Raw genomic sequence first — 21,979 nt, 5'->3', positions numbered from 1 at the left:
ATAATAATCAATAAATATTTATATAAAATAAATTAACTTCAACCACTTATACCCAAGCGGAATGTACGCTGAACACCCTCTAATAGTTTGATATTGCACTTTTTGTCTAAAGCAGTCCACCAGATTATTGAAGCATAAGCTAAATTTGGTTTAATTACACTTTTATAAAGCCAATTTGTCATAGTAGGACTAAAACCCCATTTCATGCCTATAGCATGCACCGATGTGCCTTGTTGATCCTATCCTCTATGTGGTGTCTCCATTTTAATTTCCGATCGAGGATTACACCTAAGTACTTAACTTTGTCTGTCACTGGTATCTTCTTGCCCAGGAAGCAAGGTTCAGTATACGTAGAAAATTTTGTCTTTCTTGTGAAAGACAGATTTCCGTTTTTGTCGGGTTAACATTGAGGCCTCTCGGTTGAGCCCAGCTCAAGGCCCTATTCAGATCCTCTCAGCTCTTCTACACAAGTAATTTGGCTCCTTTCCCTGTAAAAGTATTACGACATCTTCTGCATAGCAGACAGGTCTAAGTACTTTCTCGATTAGGATTCTTAGGATGTTATTAATCGTTTCAGAGTAAAGGTGACAAAATGCACCCTGTGGTATACTGCGAAATACCTTTTTCCTGATATATATCGTACCTCTTGCCTTAGCATGTCTTTGATCCAGTTACGGAGCACCCGGTCAACATAAAACTGGTCTAGGGATTGGATAAGAGTATCTGTATCGGTCGATAGGACTTTGGTGTCGCATAGCTAGATTTTCCAGGTTTGGGTATAAATATTGGCGTCATGAAATAACTCCCCAAAACAAAAATGAAATAAGTACTCAAATTTGGGGACTTATTTCATTATGAAATAATTCCCCAATTTAAAATGAAAAAACCCCAACGAAATGAAACAACTTCCAAAATTAAAATGAAATAACACCCCATTTTTGGGGATTTATTTCATATGAAACAAATTCCTAATTTTGAAATGAAATAAGTTCCCATTTAAAAATAACAAATTATGGAACAAATCGGTTTTAGTGACATTTCTAAAAAAAAAGTAGGTTGCTCATACTTTCGAGTGGGGCTTCAAAGTTTATTACATTTCAGTTTAATCGCTTAATAAAGATTCGCTTAATAGCCGGCCTACGGCCGGGCGCAAGGACTTTCTACTCTATGGTATGTCCAACGACGGCTTCGCTTAATAAATATTTCCTAAATAGATGGCCTACGGCCGGACGCAAGGATTTACCACTCTATAATATGACCAACACCGGCTTCGCTTAGTAAAGATTTCCTAAATAGCCGGCCTAAGGCCCAACACTCTTAATACAAGGAGAGTGTACTCTTAGCGAAGCCCTAAATATTTTTAGGGATTTATTTAATTTTTGAATTTTGAGGAATTATTTCATAATGAAATAACTCCCCATTTTAAATGTGAAATAATGCCCCAAAAAACGAATTAAAACCCCAAATTTCGTTGTTTTTGCTTTCTGAACAAATTTTTAGGGAGTTTTTGTTTTGGGGAGTTCTTTCGTGGGGAGTTATTTCATTATAATTTAGGAAGTTATTTCATTTTGTTGGGGCTTTTTTAATTTAGGAGTTATTTCATTTTTTTGAGGAGTTATTTCATTTTTGTTTTGGGGAGTTATTTCATGACGCCAGCTGTCACGCCCGGCGGAAGGCCGGTTATCAAACATATATTTTTTTATTTCATTTGATAAATGTAATATAACGAAATAACTCCCCAAAATTTTTTTGTAAATATTTCCCAAATAGCCAGCCTACTCCCCATTTTATATGTGAAATAATGCCCCAAAAAACGAATTAAATCCCCAAATTTCGTTATTTTTGCTTTCTGAACAAATTTTTAGAGAGTTATTTCATTTTTGTTTTGGGGAGTTATATTATGACGCAATAAATATTACCCTTGCATCCTGCCATTTAACTGTGAATTTCAAGCATGCAGTGAATATCTGAGACAAATGTACGGAAACCAGTCCCGCCTCCATCTGCAAAAGTGCCGGGAAACTGCCATCCGGCGCTGCAGCTTTATAGGGGGCAAAACTCTTGATTTCCCCTTTAACCATGTCAGATGTAATAACTATTTCCGTATTAGCCTCCCCTTCCTCCAATATCGGTTCATCTAAGTTATTCGATATACCAGGTGGGAAATGAGAGTTTATAGTTATATCTAATACTTCTTCTCTGATTTTATTGACAAAGGTAGCTTTATTACCTAAGTTCAATGTGATCAAGTCCTTAGTATTAAGGAAATCCATAAGGGCTTGTCCCCTGCGATTGGTGTTTGTACTACCCCAAGCTACATGGTGGGAATTTGCATCACAAGCTATTACAATATTTCTCAGGTAAACGGAAGCGAGATATATGTTGCCACTACCTTGCTTCAGTACGGTTGCATACGATATGGATAATCCTGTTAAGAGGAGGAAACATAAGTTCTTGTGACATAAGATACATGTATCAGCGTAAAAAAGTTGGAAATTTACGTGATTTAATCCAGAAACCTTATTGCGAATCGTCCAAGGTTCCTGGATTAAAGCTATATGTATTTTACCTGTGTTAATTTTAGCCATCAGAGCGTTGGTAGCCGTCTCGCTCCGATGGAGATTTATTTGGATAACCTCAATCGTGGTCATCCATTAAACTGTCTTCCAGCCACTTGGTTTTCACGTCCTCGCACTTTGGACTTGACAAAAGTGGCTATTGATGCAGTGGGTACTATTGATGGCACTGCGGTGTCCTTATCTGGCATTGGAATATGACACCTTCCCAATTTCTACGATTTTAGGATTTGGCTCCTCAACATTACCAGTACTTTCTAACGATGCTTTTGGGTCGTAAGTGTTTCAGAGTCCCTGTCGGAGCCAGTTTTGACAGCCCTTTCAATCGGCGCCTTCCCAAATTTGGAAAGAGCAGCTGTACAGTGGACTTTAAGAGCACCGGAAGTTCACTCTTCTTTGCCAGTACCAGCTTAGCCACGTCCCAGGGAGGAGGGATACTTTCCACCAAGTTATTTAGGGTGCCAACACATTGGTGAGATGCCAACCTCATCAACATCACACGCATGCTGAACTCACAGCTCACACTCTCGATTGGTTGTTTGCCCTTTGAAGCGATTGCATGGTCCACTATATAATTGTTCACCAGATCTACTACATTACTCTACTGGTCTATTGGAATTTTGCCTGTCGGATTACTGGTACCGGTATAAACTGCAAAGCAGAGATCGTCCCGGTGTCTTCATCTGGCAACTTTGGCGTAAGATGGTGGCTCTTTTCCTTTTCCACCGTCTAGCTTCTCCTTCCCCGTTTTTCGGGGCTTCTTTTGAGATACCCTTACCTTCGAGGTTGGTTTCGCCGACGTGTTCGTCTTCGAAATATCTGGCCTGGCATTGTTAACCTTACTCGCAGAATTCTGACTTGAGGTTCCTTTGAGTGAAGTGTGGCTTGGCTTCGACTGCGTATTAGAAGACAGGGAGCTCTTTTTCTTCTTAGGCGTAATCTCAGTTCTCAACTCCTCGGGAGACCTGATCATCTTTGCCAATGATCTTATGAGAGAGTCCGTTTTTTCCTTAGGAGTGTCATGGGATTGATTAACCATGATATCCTGAAGCATCTTTTTCAATTTCCTCCTCTGTGCTCCATATAGTCTTTTCTTAGTAATAGGTAGTTTAGCTATGCTATCACCAGGCCAGGCCAGTAACTCAAAATAACTTTTGACTATTTTTCTTTTCGCATATTTTGTTATAAATGCATAAATAGAATATTTTGCTTTAAATTGCATATATTTTGCACATTTCTAACATTTTTATCGCATATTTTCGAATTTTTCTAACACAAATTGTATTTTGTTTCTTATTTATTAAATATTTTTACAATAAATTTCATATTTACATACATATGTATTTGAAATAAATATACAAAAATTCTAACAAAAAATACCATCTGTGAACCTATGATATTAAATTTTACAGAGTTTTAGTTATTTTTTTAAAACCCTTATGGCTGATGGTTGTAACTTCCAAAAATATTGGTCCCACCTTAAAGTATCGGCTCAGAATAACTTTCTGAGACTGTTCATCTGTGTGTCCATATAAACCGATAACTTGACGAAATTTGGCACTCACATCTCTCACCCTAGCCCCATACAAAATATTCTTCAGAAAATGTCTTTAACGTTCATAATTCTCATGAAAACATTACCACACCATAAAATTCAGAATAAATATAATTTATACTAAAATACATCCATTCACTAAATTTTATGAGGATCGGACTAGGTTTTACCCTCGCCACATAACCATTTAAACCATCTTTCAAAAAATCAATTTTACATTAAAAAATTGTTTAAATATAATTAAAGAAAAACTCAACATATTTTAAGTATATTCGTAATTGGTGAAGGGTGTCATATGGCCGGCTATGTCCGACTATACTTTCTGGTTTTAATTCGCAAATGTAAGTAAGCTTTCCCACTTTCAGAAAATATAAATATATACTATTTAAAGATGTTCTCTAGACATTATAATTACATATTGTCATTCTCGAGATCGTGGTTCCGTTAAATTGGTACAAAGCAGTAGCTCTGTCATCAAGAACCTACTTATATATTTTTTGTCGAAAACTTAAGTTCTAAATATCTTACTTAAATATGATAAAAAAAAATTTGTGATAACAAGTGCAATTTTATTTAAATTTCATAAGTAAATATTATGGCGTCATGAAATAACTCCCCAAAACAAAATGAAATAACTCCCTAAAAATTTATTCAGAAAGCAAAAACAACGAAATTTGGGGATTTAATTCCTTTTTGGGGCATTATTTCACATTTAAAATGGGGAGTTATTTCATTATGAAATAATTCCTCAAAATTCAAAAATTAAATAAATCCCTAAAAATATTTTTGGGGGAGTTATTTCATTATATTACTTTTGTCACACGAAATAATAATATATATCTGATAGCTGGCCTTCGGCCGGGCGCAAAGGTTTTATCCTCTGATGTACATTGAACACCGGCTTCGCTAAGAATACACTCTCCCTGTATCAAAAGTGTTCGGCCTTAGGCCGGCTATTTAGGAAATCTTTACTAAGCGAAGTCGTTGTTGGACATACCATAGTGTAGAAAGTCCTTGCGCCCGGCCGCAGTTCGGCTATTAAGGGAATGTTTATTAAGCGATTAAACTGAAATGTATTAAACTTTGAAGCCCCACTCGAAAGTATGAGCGACCTACTTTTTTTAGAAATGTCACTAAAACCGACTTGTTCCATAATTTGTTATTTTGAAATGGGAACTTATTTCATTTTAAAATTAGGGACTTGTTTCATATGAAATAAATTCCCAAAAATGGGGTGTTATTTTATTTCGTTGGGGCTTTTTTTATACCCACCATCAAAAAAGATGGGGGGTATATTGATTTTGTCATTCCGTGTGTAACACATCGAAATATTGTTCACAGACCCCATAAAGTATATATATTCTGGGACCTCGTAAGATTCTAAGACGATCTAGCTATGTCCGTCCGTCTGTCCGTCTGTCTGTTGTTGGCACGATAGCGTCCACAAAAAAAGAGATATTGAGATGAAATTTTCCAAAAATATTTTTTACTGATCAGAAATGTTTGGTATTGAAAATGGGCAAAATCGGTCAACGATTTCACATAGCCCCCATACAAATGTACCCCCGGAATATTGTGTAAAAAGCTTCAAACATTCACAAATTCGTTGTTTATGAAGCAAATGGCACAAAATTTAGCATAAGTCAGTTTTTTGACCTCCGAAATAAAATTCTGAATTATGTCGGACATAGAACCACAATTGGCCCTACCCCCCATATAAGGTCCCCTTTTGAAAATTACTATAATTCTGATTACTGGCTTAAACATACGAATATAGCGACGAAATTTGCTAAACATGGGTTTCTTGCAAGCCAATATCTCTCCACCAAACTATATGTGGATCGGTTCATAATTGACCCTACCCCCCATATAAGGTCCCCTTCAGAAAATGACATTAACGGTCATTATTGGCGTAAAAATACGAGTATAGCGATGAAATTTGACACAAGTAAGTTTTATATGAGCCAAAATCTCTCTACCAAATTTTATGTGGATCGGTTCATAATTGGCCCTACCCCCCATATAAAGTTCCCTTCAGAAAATGACTTTAACGCTCATTATTGGCGTAAAAATACGAGTATAACGATGAAATTTGACATAAGTAAGTTTCATACTAGTAAAAATCTCTCCACTAAATTTCATGTGGATCGGTCCATAATTGCCCCTACCCCCCATATAAGGTCCCCTCCATAAAATTACTTTAACGCTCATTACTGGCTTAAAAATACGAATATAGCGATGGAATTTCACAGAAGTAAGTTTTATATGAGCCAAAATCTCTTTACCAAATTTTATGTGGATCGATCCATAATTGGCCCTACCCCCCATATAAGATCCCCTTCAGAAAATGACTTTAACGCTCATTATTGGCGTAAAAATACGAGTATAGCGATGAAATTTGACATGAGTAAGTTTCATACGAGTAAAAATCTCTCCACAAAATTTCATGTGGAACGGTCCATAATTGCCCCTACTCCCCATATAAGGTCCCCTCCATAAAATTACTTTAACGCTCATTACTGGTTTAAAAATACGAATATAGCGATGAAATTTTACAGAAGTAAGTTTTATATGAGCCAAAATCTCTTTACCAAATTTTATGTGGATCGGTCCATAATTGGCCCTACCCCCCATATAAGGTCCTCTTTGGAAAATGACTATAATGCTGATTACTGGCTTAAACATACGAATAATGACTTTAATGCTCATTACTGGCTAAAAAATACAAGTAGATCTATGAAACTTGAAATAAATAAACTGAAATCTTCCTACCGACTTTTGTCCATATGTGTATATATAACCCTACTCCCAATATAAATTAACATATTTAATTCGAAAGAGCACTGTCAATAGTTAAACCCCCATTAATGGACCTCTTTCAAATATTACAATGATGTTCTCAGTAATATCTATACATAATAATAAAATATTCAAAATATCAAAGTTTATTTATATGACAGTGATTTGATGGTGGGTATATAAGATTCGGCATAGCCGAATATAACACTCATTCATTTTTAAATTGGGTAATTATTTCATAATGAAAAAAGTCCCCAAATTTGAGGACTTATTTCATTTTTGTTTTGGGGAGTTATTTCATGACGCCAAAGATGTTTTGGTGGATATTTTTCACATTTTTAGTACATTATAGTGCATATTATAAGCGTATATTCTTCATTTATTAGTGTATTGCTCTACTTCGTCCTTCTTGTGATTTGCTATAACGGTGTTGTTATTGTCATCTGAAGATTCAGAGTCGAAACCCTCGCTTTTATTTAAAGGCTGAGGTAGCTTAGAGCTCTCTCTGAGTACATCCTTCTCTTTCACCCCCTATGTTTTTGCCAATGGCATGCTGTACACTTGACGCATTGTCCGACACGGAGGCCAAGGTACCCACCTCCGTAGTAGTATTTTCCTCACGATTGCAGGATGACGACAAAATCGTTATAGGGAAGTTTACTTCTGAAAATCACAGTGGGGCAGAATGGAAATTTTTTGGAAATAAATCTGGCATTTCTAAACGGCTGATCCGATCGGGATAAAATTTGGCGTGAGCGTAGCCAAGGAGTATTCGAGTGTAAGTTTTGAAGATGAACCCTGCAGATGCCCCATGGACGGCGCTGTGGCGGCTCAAAGTAGGGTACCTACGACATGTAAAATTTTTAAACTCGTGCCATTTTTTTGTTTTCCACCCAAAGATTTTTATATTTTCTGAAAGCGCTCGACGAGATCTTGAAAAAACATGCTTGGACATACTACTTATCTCTTATAATATCAGAGTTATAGGCATTTAAAAATTTAGTGATACAAAATTTACCATACCTTGGTCCGCCTTTTTTTGAATACCGGGCGTAATTTTGGACCAAATGGACTCAATTTTTTTTTTTTTTTGTTAGTTAGACAACAAAATTTCCAATAATATACAAACAATTTCAGATCAATATCATTTACAGATCCAAAAATATACGTTTTTTAATTTAAAAATTCAAAAAATTTTAGATTTTTGCCGTTTTTTTGCCAAAAATGTGTCTTAACTCTTTTATTAATAAAATAAAATTTTCTTTAAGAACATATAACAGTTTTATAGTTTTCTAAAAGGTATCTTTACGCAGAACGCTTTGGCGTAAAAGACTTGTCCTATTTTTTGAAAATGTTGCCACTGCGTCCTTCCGAATATGACCTATTTTTTATCAAAACTTCAACTTTGGGCGACATGTTCTAAAATCCTAAAGCTGGGATCAGAAAACTGAAAGCAGTTTTGGAAACCTCAATATGTTTTCTATTTACTCCAAAAGTATTTTCCCAGCCCTGAAAGAAATGTGGACCCTATGGGCAAAAAAGTAAAAAATCCCATTTTAGGGATTTTCATTCCTATTTTTGGGAATTGCGGGATGCCCTTTGACCTTTTCAATCTTTTTTTTCATTTTCTTATTTGAAATGACAAATTTAACAAGCGTTGAAAATTTCACTGAGTTTTGTTCACAAATAAAGATTTTGTCATATATTACATATTTGTTTAATTTCTAAAACTATGATTTATATCAAAATTTTAATAGGGTCGCAGATAGCTACAACAATTTAGTCCATATTTATCCCTTAATATCAATTTTTAGTTAGATATGGAAATTCTCGATTCTTTACAAAAAATTTCAAGCCAATATCTCAATTACATTCAAAAATATGCTCATTTAAACCTGTGTCCTTTAATTTCATCTTTTTCATATTTTAGTATTAAGTATGACAGAACATATTTAAATCTTATATTTACCTATTTTCTATTTGTTTGCTTATCCTTATAATTGAAAGGTGCTATTATGGTGACACGCCCACTATAGCCATTCCGCCCATTTTGTCAACACATATTCGTATGGATGTCAAAGTTGTCCGTAAAAAGTTTTAGGACTCCAGCTGTTGCAGTTTCTGAGTTATGCGACTTTTAAGACTAACTTTGTATGTGGGCGTGGCACTTCGCCTACTTGAAATTTTAATACAAAAGGTAGCCTATAGTTCTTTCAGACACAGAGGAAGATACTGTGAATATTTCAGGAAAATCGCTCCAGCCGTTTAGCTGTTTATAAAGTCCAATCAGACATACAAACACACATTCATTTTTATATATATAGATTCATATGGGATGTGCCAACTCCCCCATTGAAAGTTCGCCCGTTATACTCTAAATGTTCAGATGAATGTCAAAGTTCTTTAAGTAAAATTTGAAATTCTAGCTCTAATAGCTTCTTATATATACGATTTTTTCTATTCAATTCATATGGAAGTCAGATGAAAGTCCGTTCTTTTTCCTCCAAAATGCTCAGATGAATATTTAAGTTCTTCGTGCAAAATTTTAAGAATTTAGTTCTATAAGTTTCCCAGATAAACGAATTTTTGTATTTATTAATATTGGAGGTGCCGCTCCCCTCATAGGTAGTCCTCCAATTTATTACCCAAAATGTTTAAATGAATGTTAAATTTATGCGTGCAAAAGATTCTAACTGCAATAGTTTCCAAGATAAACGAATTTCTGTATTTAATTTATATGGGAGGTACCACGCCCCCTAATGCTAGTCCGCCTACCTTTTGTCCTAAATAATCATATTGACACTAAAGTGGCTGCTACAAAATTTGAGGACTCTAGCTGTTATATTTTCTCAAATATCAGGATTTTATATTTTCTTAATATGGGCGTGGCTCCTCGCCCACTTGAAATTTCAAAATAAAAAGTAGCCTATTACCTATTCCAGACATACAGAAATACGCTGTGAAAATTTCAAAAAATCGGTACAGCCGTTTAGTAGTCTATAACTTCCAAACATATAAACATACAAACAAACACATATTCATTTTTATATATATAGAAGAAGAAGATTTTAATTGTTGTTGTGTTTGAAAAATACCCGTTATCCATACATATATTTTAACGCAATACACGTTGTTCATCCAGAACACACATATTAACCCCTACAGTTCGACAAAGAGTCAATGCATAGGAAAAAGACAGTGATTTCCACTTATGTTAAACCACCTGGTGGGCTCTAATTCGTCTTTCGCCACGGATGTACTCTTTGTAAACGAGGGTGAAGGTAATCGTCATTTTAGTGTCCCCTTTGTAAGCGACAGAGGGGACACTTAAAAAACACTTGTCTGTCTATGGGGTGACGATTGACTTCCTCGTAGGACAAGCACATGCTAAAATAGCTAGTCATCTGGACAGTCGGTGGCTAGGGGTAACCCTATGTGGTAGGCTAAATAGGGAGTTCGGGACTGTCCGCCCTAACTGCTGGGACATAACTACCCCGGGCAGGTGTGTTAGATGTGACGATTTTCGTCATTTTGACGATTCTTTTTGTAAATTTAGCCAAATTACGATTGACGATTTGTTCAATTTGTTAATGAAAAAAAGTAATATTTATAGTTATTTTAATAATCACATTATTAAAATTTAGTTTATCTCTCATTTATGTTTTAAAGAGAATATAACAGGAGAGTAATGAAAAAGTAAAAAGTTTCGAATAATAATTTATCAATTGCGTATAATTTTAAAATTCCCAAGAATCAACTCTGAAGTATAGCCAATATCGTTCACCCAGCTTTATATAAAACTCTTTAACACTAGGTATATTTTTAAATTCCTCTATTAAATTCATACTTTGGTCCTAGCCACCACATAATATCGTCATCAGAAAGTTACTTGAACTTTCTTAATACAAATATTAGTATCCCGATGAAATTTTAGATATGCTCTTCAGATAAAAACCAATATTAATTATTTGATTTATTAATTTAACGCCCTAATCAATTTATCAGATTTCAATTCATATTTGATCAAAGTCTTCACAGAAAATACTCTGAATGTGTTTTGACACACCTACAAAAAAAAAAAATCCATTTAGACTAACTTCCTACCAAACGAGAAAATTCCTACCAAGAAAAAACTTCATCAATTGCATTAATCCCAAACTCTGAATAAATGTATACTTATATGCATAATTTTAACGTAATTATTTGTGAAGATTTATTGACGATTTTTTAAAATTTTTGTGATGATTTTGACGTTTTTATTTATTTTATTTGACGATTTATTTATTTTGACGATTTGTCATAAAAAAGCCTAACAGCCCTGACCCCGGCGTCAGCGTTGCCGTTTTAGGCTTTTCCTACCAAATTTGGTAGAATTTTTTCATTTGGTAGGTTTGTCAAAACAGATACTTTTAAAGAATATTAATAATTTTATTATACATTTATTTACTGTATTAAAATATTAAAACTTTTGTATATCAAAATTTTATTAAATTTTTAAATCATTAAATGGAGTTCGTAATAATAATAATTTAGACTAACTTCCTACCAAACGAGAAAATTCCTACCAAGAAAAAACTTCATCAATTGCATTAATCCCAAACTCTGAATAAATGTATACTTATATGCATAATTTTAACGTAATTATTTGTGAAGATTTATTGACGATTTTTTAAAATTTTTGTGATGATTTTGACGTTTTTATTTATTTTATTTGACGATTTATTTATTTTGACGATTTGTCATAAAAAAGCCTAACAGCCCTGACCCCGGCGTCAGCGTTGCCGTTTTAGGCTTTTCCTACCAAATTTGGTAGAATTTTTTCATTTGGTAGGTTTGTCAAAACAGATACTTTTAAAGAATATTAATAATTTTATTATACATTTATTTACTGTATTAAAATATTAAAACTTTTGTATATCAAAATTTTATTAAATTTTTATATCATTAAATGGAGTTCGTAATAACGCCTTATAACAGGACTTGAGGATTGAAAACAACAGACTCCCTAAAAATTTGTTCAGAGATCAAAAACAACGAAATTTTGGGATTTAATTCGCTTTTTGGGGCATTATTTCACATTTAAAATAGGAAGTTATTTCATTATGAAATAATTCTTTAAAATTCAAAATTGAAATAAATCCCTAAAAATGTTTTTGGGGAGTTATTTCCTTATATTACTTTTATCACACAAAAATTATATGTTTGATGGCGCCATGAAATTATAACCCACGAAATAACTACACAACAAAAATGAAATAACTCCTCAAATATGCGGACATATTTCATTATGAAATAACTCCCCAATTTAAAAATGAAATAAAGCCCAAAGAAATGAAATAACTCCCTAAATAAGAATGAAATATGAAACAAATCCCTAACTTTAAAATAAAATAAGTTCCCATTCCAAAAATTTGACATCTGGCGATTAAAAAAAATATCAAATTATATTATAAAAGTAGTTCGCGCATATTTTCGATTGGGGCTTCGAAGTTTAATACATTTTAGTTTAATCGCTTAATAAATAATTCTTAAATAGCCGGCCTAAGCCGGAGTCCAATATGGTACAGTGAAATAACTCCCAAATGAAATAACTCCCAACGGGTACAATGAAAACTCCCAAAGCATTTTCCATACAAATAGAGACTTATTTCATATGAAATTACTCCCAATTTGTTGGAACCTATTTCATTTTTTTATTTCTTCGAATGAAATAAATCCCAATAAAATTTTTAGTTGGGAATTATTTAATTTTGTTAAAAAATATGAGTTATTTCATATGTTTTGGGAGTAATTTCATTTGTGCACATTTTGTTAAGATTGGAAGTTATTTTATTATTGTTGGAAATTATGTCATTCTTGTTGGGAGTTACGTACATCATTTTGTGGTAATAACTTTTCAAACTTAGGTGGAAAATGCATTTTGAAATTCTTTAAGGGTCTCGGACAGCCGGCGTTCGGCCGCGCGCAAGGGTTTTAAACTCTGGGGTATTTTGAACACCGGCTTCGCTAAATTTGACTTTTCTGTGCACACCCTTTATTTTATGTCATTATGATTATGAACATTGTAATGCTTTTAAATGTATTTAAATTCTATAGACACTATGACACTTACATAATTGTCATAATGTCCATGAGTATAGTGACATAAGTTCCATGGAATACAAATAGTCCATTTATCAAGAAAAGTCTTAATTTAGCGAAGTCGGTGTGTGAAATACCCCACACCTTTTTTAAGCTTTGGGAGTTATTTCACTTTTGTTTGGAATTATTTCATTGGAACTTATATTACGCAAATAAAATCCTCGACTTGCGAATTATTTCATATTTTTTGAGATTTGTTTCATTGGAACCTATTTCGCATTTTTTGTACTTAAATTTTAAGAAGGCCCAAACTCCCAATTGTTGGGAATAATTTCATTTTTCACTTTAGGAGTTATTTCGGCGACATGAAATAACTCCCCAAAACAAAAGGAAATAAGTCCTCAAATTTGGGGAATTATATCATTATGAAATAATTCCCCAATTTAAAAATGAAAAAAAGCCTCAACGAAATGAAATAACTTCCTAAATTAAAATGAAATAACACCCCATTTTTGGGGATTTATTTCGTACGAACTATGAAACAAAAGGAAATAAGTCCTCAAATTTGGGGAATTATATCATTATGAAATAATTCCCCAATTTAAAAATGAAAATAAAGCCTCAACGAAATGAAATAACTTCCGAAATTAAAATGAAATAACACCCCATTTTTGGGGATTTATTTCGTATGAACAACTCTATGGTATGTCCAACAACGGCTTCGCTTAATAAATATTTTCTAAATAGCCGGCCTACGACCGGACGCAAGGACTTACCACTCTATAACATGACCAACACCGGCTTCGCTTTGTAAATATTTCCTAAATAGCCGGACTAAGGCCGAACACTTTTGATACAGGGTGAGGTATTCTTAGCGAAGCCGGTTTATAATGTACCCCAGTGGATAAATACCTTGCGCCCGACCGAAGGCCGCCTATAAGACATATATTTTTTATTTCGTGTGATAAAAGTAATATAATGAAATAACTCCCCAAAAATATTTTTAGGGATTTATTTCATTTTTGAATTTTAGGAATTATTTCATAATGAAATAACTCCCCATTTTAAATGTAAAATAATACCCCAAAAAACGAATTAAATCCCAAAATTTCGTTTTTGTTGCTTTCTGAACAAATTTGTAAGGAGTCATTTCATTTTTGTTTTAGGGAGTTATTTCGTGGGGAGTTACTTCATGACGCCAGTTATTTCATTTTTAAAGCTAATTTTTGGAGGAATTTGGAGTTATTTCATTTTCATCATGGGGAATTATTTCATTTGGGAGTTATTTCACTGTACCGTCCAATACACCTCAGAGGAGAAAACCGAAATATAAATAAATCCCTAAAAATATTTTTAGGGATTTATTTCATTTTTGAATTTTGAGGAATTATTTCATAATGAAATAACTCCCCATTTTAATGTGAAACAATGCCCCAAAAAGCGAATTAAATTCCCAAATTTCGTTGTTTTTGCTTTCTGAACAAATTTTATGGGTGATTTTTAATTTCTGTTTTGGGGGGTTATTTCGTGGGGAGTTATTTCATGCCATGTTTGATATCCGGCGTTCGGCCGGTGGCAAGGGGTTTCTCCTCTGCGGTATATTGGACACCAGCTTCGCTAAGAATACACTCTCCGTGTATCAAGAGCGGTATTGGACATATTATAGAGTGGCAAGTCCTTGTGTCCGGTTGTAGGCTGGCTATTTGGGAAATATTAACTAAAAAAATTTTGGGGAGTTATTTCGTTATATTACATTTATCACATGAAATAAAAAAATATATGTTTGATAACCGAAATAACTCCCCAAAACAAAAATGAAATAACGGCGTCATGAAATAACTCCCCACGAAATAACTCCCCAAAACAAAAATGAAATAACTCCCTAAAAATTTGTTCAGAAAGCAAAAACAACGAAATTTAGGGATTTAATTCGCTTTTTGGGGCATTATTTCACTTTTTAAATGGGGAGTTATTTCATTATGAAATAATTCCTCAGAATTCAAAAATGAAATAAATCCCTAAAAATATTTTTGGGGAGTAATTTCATTATATTACTTTTGTCACATGAAATAAAAAATAGATGTCTGATAACCGGCCTTTGGCCGGGGGCACCCCTCTGGGGTACATTAGACACCGGTTTCGCTAAGAATACACTCTCCCTGTATCAAGAGTGTTCGGCCTTAGGCCGGCTATTTAGGAAATCTTTACTAAGCGAAGCCGGTGTTGGTCATATTATAGAGTGGTAAATCCTTGCGTCCGGCCGCAGGCCGGCTATGTAGGAAATATTTATTAAGCGAAGCCGTCGTTGGACATACCATAGAGTAGAAAGTCCTTGCGCCCGGCCGCAGGCCTGCTATTAAGGGAATCTTTATTAAGCGATTAAACTGAAATGTAAAAAACTTTGAAGCCCCACTCGAAAGTATGAGCCACCTACTTTTTTTAGAAATGTCACTAAAACCGATTTGTTCCATAATTTGTTATTTTTAAATGGGAACTTATTTCATTTTAAAATTAGGGATTTGTTTCATATGAAATAAATCCCCAAAAATGGGATGTTATTTCATTTTAATTTAGGAAGTTATTTCATTTCGTTGGGGCTTTTTTTCATTTTTAAATTGGGGAAGTATTTCATAATGAAATATGTCCCCAAATTTGAGGACTTATTTCATTTTTGTTTTGGGGAGTTATTTCGTGGGGAGTTATTTCATGACGCCTGAAATAACTCCTCCAAATTTGGGGACTTATTTCATTATGAAATAATTCCCTAAATTAAAAATGAAAAAAAGCCGCAACAAAATGAAATAACTTCCTAAATTATAATGAAATAACACCTTATTTTTGGGGATTTATTTCATGTGAAACAAATCTCTAACTTTAAAATTAAATAAGTTCCCATTTAAGAAATTCGACATCTAGAAATAAAAAATAACAAATTATGAAACAAGTCGGTTTTAGTGACTTCTTAAAAAAGTAGGTCGCTCATGTATTCGAGTGGGGGCTTCAAAGTACATACAGCAATACAAAGCAAATACATTTCAGTTTAACAGCCGGGCGCAAGGACTTTCTACTCTATGGTATGTCCAACAGCGGCTTTGCTTAATAAATATGGTACAGTGAAATAACTCCCAAATGAAATAACTCCCCACGAAGAAAATTAAATAACCCCCAATTCCTCTAAAAATTAGCTTTAAAAGTAAAATGACTCCTAAAGTGGAAAATGAAATAATCCCCAACAATTGGGAGTTTAAATTTTAAATTGGGGAGTTATTTCATAATGAAATAAGTCTCCAAATTTGTGGAGTTATTTCATTTTTTGTTTTGGGAAGTTATTTCGTGGGAAGTTATTTCATGACGCCGTTATTTAATTTTAGTTTAGGGAGTTATGTCATATCTTTGATTTTTTTTTATTTTTAAATTTGGGAATGATTTCATAATGAAATAAGTCCCCAAATTTGAGAAGTTATTTCATTTTTGTGTTGGGGAGTTATTTCACGATGCCGTCACTAAAACCGATGTCAAATTATTAAATGTGAACTCATTTAATTTTAAAATTGGGATTTGTTTCTTATGAAATAATTCCCCAACAATGGGGTATTATTTCATTTCAATTTAGGGAGTTATTTCATTTCGTTGGGACTTTTTTTTTCATTTTTAAACTGGGGAGTTATTTCATAATGAAATAAGTCCCCAAATTTGAGGTGTTATTTCATTTTTGTTTTGGGGAGTTATTTCAGGACGCCGTAAATTACATTATTTCTCATAAACCACTGATCCTGTTTAAATGAAATGTACAAGAAAATTATTGAAAAATTGTGAAGCTTTTTTATACTCGAAGTTCTCTCATTTAACACCACGTACCTCACCTTGTATTTTAAGAGGGTGGTAACAAAGTTAATTTTCAGTAATGCTAAATAATTTTATTGTACACTTTATTTAAATTGGTCTGCAATTTAAGAAATAAATAGCATTTTCCATATAAATTGAAATTGATTCTACTTTGTATTTTTTTCTGTTTGTTTAATTTTTTATACGATTTTGTATAAAAAACTTGCTTTAAATTATGTTTTGGTTAATAACTCCTGAACTACACGAGTCTCCATCGAAAAAATTTCATTAAAATATAGGGGAGAGTACAGGTATCCTCATACCATGTCTATTTCTAATTATTAATACGGGGCTGCCTGATATATTTGCACATTGAACAATACACTATGAAAATTCATTGGCTTTAAAACGAAATCAAAAAATGGCCTGTACTTAAAGGAATTTCAAAGTTATGGGCAATTATATGCATATACTTTTAGGCAATTTTAACATATTTTACAATTTTCAAAGCGCGATATTTCTGGTCTGGAACGGGATTTTGATCAAAAAGTCATTGATTTGAGGAACACTTTCAAACCATAATATGTGTCGGAAATGTCAATAAGATCGGAGATGATAAATCCGAAAAGGCTGTTTTCTGTCCGTTTTGATATGGATTCTCCCTAATGCTACTTTACTTGAGGTGGCGTATAGAGCAAACGGCATTTTTAGAAGAAATCGGAGGTAAACAAAATCACGAAAAGACAATATAAACCCATTAAAATTATTATTTTTTTTCTTTTTTGTTTGTTTTATTGTGATTTATATGTGTGAAAAACACCATTTTTAAAATGTTTAAATATTTTCATATATTTTTAAATCGCATTTAATTACTTTATTTACACATCGGCAACGGCAGTTGGACGCAAACATTAAATGTTTTTCCGCCTTAAATGAAAATAAAATACATGAAACAAATTAAGATCTAAATACCGAGCAGGGTTTTGCTAACCATACGCCAGTTGTAGTGAAGCAGACCAAAGTCTCTGGTGGGAATGGAACACACAACCCCCAGGCTAATAAGTCAACACACTACCAACTACCCTACCGGATGTCAGTAAAATATATTTATCAAATAGGAATTTTTTTAAAGATATATAGATAAGATATAAAACATTAATATTCATTTCGAATTTTTACAAGATAAATCTTTGCAATTATTGACATAAAACCTACTAAATCGTTATTAATGTTTTATGCCTTGTTTAGTAATCTTGTCGAGCGAGAAGGAAGAAATCAAAAATATTCCGATTGGACTCAAAGGTTGCACCCATTCAATGCAAATGCAATTGGAAGACCTGAAAAAGGTTCTATGCACATATACACATACATACATACATATGTACGTTTATAACAAATTGTGAGTAGAGCCACAGAATATTTTTTTATTATATGAACATCATAGACAAATAAACATGATAACTTCTTATTCGACAAGGATATTTGAAATTGCAATATATAGTACATACATACATATGTATGTACTTCATATAAAGACAATAACATATTAATTTATCTACGAATTTATTTAAATTGTTAGTTTTGTTTCTATTTACTTTGATATAAATTAGATGATGAAAATAAATTAATTATTTAATAATATTTATATCACTTTTTTATTTATTAATTCTGTTAATAGGTTTTATCCAATTGACATTTCCAACAAATTTATTTTGTTGATTAATTTAGATGCAGCTGTTGTTAACAATCAAACGTTTCATGATGAACTGTAAAAGTTAGACAACAAACAACAAATAGTGCAGTACATGGCAACAACTAGTAGGTTGTTGAGAGCATCCTTTCAATAAATACACCACCAATGTCTGGAGACTTGCGCGGAACTATTGCAATCTCATATAGTCTAGTCGTTGATGAAAGTGAACGTTTTCATTTAGTGGTTTCGACAAATGCTCACTTTTATACACACCATCAATAAAGGGGGTGGTATATTGATTTTGTCATTCCGTTTGTAACACATCGAAATAGAAATATGTTGAAAGCACGATAGGGTTCGAACGAAAAGAGATAGACGGTTAAAATTGTACACAATTTTACAAAATCCCTTTAGAAAGTTTATGAAGATCGGTCCATAGTTGGACCTAACCCCCCATATAAGGCATTCTTAAAAATACTAGTACATCGATGATATTCTATACAGACATGTTTTATAAGAATAGAAATCTAGTAACTATACTTACAGGCTTAAAAATATGAGTGCAGCAATGAAATTCAACATAAACAAGTTTAGTGTGAACGAAAATCCCCTAAGGAAGCTTTTAATTTACGGCATACGGCTTGATGGTGGGTATATCAGATTCGGCATAGCCTAATATAACACTCTTACTTGTCATATTTTAAAATTGTTTTTAATGCCGGCTACCGTTACCGCTAAAATAACTATTAAAATCTACAACCGTTACCGCTATAATACAAGTTAACCCTCTGAAACTCAACATCTTGAGTTGGACTTGATAGAAAGAATAGAATGTATACAACAGTTTACATAATCCGATAAGTCACAATAACTGTAAATATAGAAATTTGAGAGACATAACCGTTATGTTGCCTGTATTATATTAAATGTTATAGAGGGTTAATATGGATGTACACAACACGCGTTGTAGTTTGTAATGCGTCGGCAGATGATCAGGGTTTTATTTTGTGTAGAATAAGAATAAACTAAAATGAAATAAATTTCACCAACAATGAAAGAAAAATATTAAAAATATAAACAAAAACTTAAAATTTTGAGTTTTTAAAAAGAAATAATAATAAAAATCTTAAAAGAAAGATCAAAATGACGCGTGGTGTGAAACTTGCAGCTTATAACGCGCGAAAAGTTGTGTACTTTCACCTTTAATAATATAAGTAATCTAGTAAAAATATTGATTTCATTTTAAGAACAATGCACATTTCGCGACAACTTAACTGGTTATTATACCATAACTATGTCAAATTTAATGTCAGACAGATCAGAGAGTTAGAAATTTGATCCGAAATTTATTGTTATAGTTAATTAAGCATGCAGTTTGCAATTTTTGTTTTTACACGCCTTTGTAAAATTGATTTGGTATTACTTTGTTAAAATATTAAAACTGATGAATACCATTTTAACGTTACCGAAATAATTAAAATTAACGTTACCGTTTACCGTTTCAAACGGTACTCAACCATACTTTTCCCAATTGCAGCATTTTTCTTACACAGTTTAACAACTGAGATCAAACTGATTATAATATGGACGCTTTATTTACCAAAATTATTAACTTCGTACATTTTTTTATATATTTACTATATATACATATATTGAAAAGTAAATAATAGCACATATCGCACATTTACTACAAGACCAGCATAATCCAAAAAAGTCGTTTCGCGAAAAATTTCTAGGAATGTTTAATGATATTTTATTATTTTTTAAATAACTTTTAAATAAAACAAGGGATTTGAAAAATTAAACTAGATTCAGATAGTAGAGTTCAATATGCTTCTCATCTAAATTGAAATTTAATTTTTTTTTATTTAATTTTAGTTTTTACTTTTACAACGAAGAATCGATCTTACACCGAAATTTATAGAAATATTTTAAAGTGGATAAATCTATAAGAATGACTTTATTTAGTATGTTTTGTAACCACCGGTTCAAAAACCCCGAATTTTATATTATGGCAGTCTTGTAGTAAATGCGAGATATGTTAATTTCTATTTTTCTCATATTATTTCTTTACTTCAGTGGTGGACAGACACATAGTATCAAGTATATATTGTGTGTATTAAGCAGCAGAGAACCGTATTCAAGTCAACTTAGTATTAGTACACTGTAAAAAGTTGTTCAGAAACAAAATAAAATACTTTGCGTGCAAATACACCATTAAGGGCCCTTCACACGGTCACACTTTACGTACGACAAGTCTAATGAAAAAGTAAAATGAAATTCCATCCGTATGACAAAAAAGTGAATAAAAGTCGTATGATTTATATTTTTTGTGTTTACACGATTGGTATAAAACAATAACAAAGTAAGATGGAACAGCTGTTTCACTTTTTTTGTATGTGTTTATATAAAAATACATCCCTGATCTAATGCGACTTGACTAATGCTTGTTTTTTGAATCATTTCAAAAAATGAAGAGAGCCATACGACTGTCAAATTTTTCCATCCGTATTTTCTCTCAATGTGTGATGGTTTCATTACATATTGCGTTTAGACGATCCCATCCGTTCTCTTCTACACAAAATTTTGACAGATCTTATTACTTGTGTGCTCGTGTGAAGGGGGCTTTAATGTACATACATTAATAAATTATTTCAATATTTTTTTTTCAATAAAGAGTGGAAAAATAAAATGTAATTTCATGAAAAACTAAATATTTTATAAATAATGAATATAATCTATAAAAATTATAATTCTCTTTAATTTTTTAATGTTTTTTTTATAATTAAACAATTATTTTGAACAATTTTCCCAATTAACATCAAACATTTTGCTATTTGTATACAAAACAACAACAAGTTTTCATTTCACTTAAACACAGACACACCAATACACGAAAGCTTACCCTGCTGTTCGACAAAGAGTCAATGCATAGGAAAAAGACAGTGATTTCCACTTATGTTAAACCACCTGGTGTGCTCTAATTCGTCTTTCGTTACGGATGTACTCTTTATAAACGAGGGTGAAGGTAATCGTCACTTTAGTGTCCCCTTGTAAGCGAGAGAGAGAGAGAGAGAGGACACTTAAAAAAACACTTGTCTGTCTCTTTGTAACCTATAGGGTGACGATTGACTTCCTCGTAGGACAAGCACATGTTAAAGTAGCTAGTCACCTGGGCAGTCGGTGGCTAGGGGTAAACCCTATGTGGTAGGCTAAATAGTGAGTTCGGGACTGTCCGCCTGAACTGCTGGGTATTGTGTACGTGCAGTGTTGCCAGAAAATGAATTTCAAAATATGCTAAAACATGAAAAACTAAGTGCTAAAATGTTCTACGGAAGAAAAAAGTGCTAAAATTTTTTAATCTAACAAAACAATATAAATGTTTGTTTTTTTCTAGTTTTTATTAAAATACTGATGATGTAGTGCATGACTCCAATATTTCTGGTACTA

At 32.8% G+C, this 21,979-nt stretch overlaps 1 protein-coding gene across 3 annotated transcripts in view; it reads right to left on the bottom strand.

The window, feature by feature from the left end:
- The window catches only part of LOC119602535, a 482,654-nt gene extending 464,063 nt beyond the window's left edge, over window positions 1–18,591 (bottom strand). For all 3 annotated transcript variants that reach the window (XM_037954114.1, XM_037954115.1, XM_037954116.1), the window contains exon 1: window positions 18,432–18,591. The gene's annotated coding sequence lies outside the window, so the exon portion shown is untranslated. The remainder of the gene's footprint in view (window positions 1–18,431) is intronic.
- Window positions 18,592–21,979: the final 3,388 nt, after the last annotated feature.

The sequence above is a fragment of the Lucilia sericata genome, unplaced genomic scaffold (assembly GCF_015586225.1).
Source record: "Lucilia sericata isolate MDLA Ls3-8-SP2 unplaced genomic scaffold, ASM1558622v1 Contig000239F_arrow, whole genome shotgun sequence".
Classification (NCBI taxonomy): domain Eukaryota; kingdom Metazoa; phylum Arthropoda; class Insecta; order Diptera; family Calliphoridae; genus Lucilia; species Lucilia sericata.
Note: the sequence above shows the minus strand (reverse complement) of the source record. Positions and strands in the feature narration are given on the sequence as shown.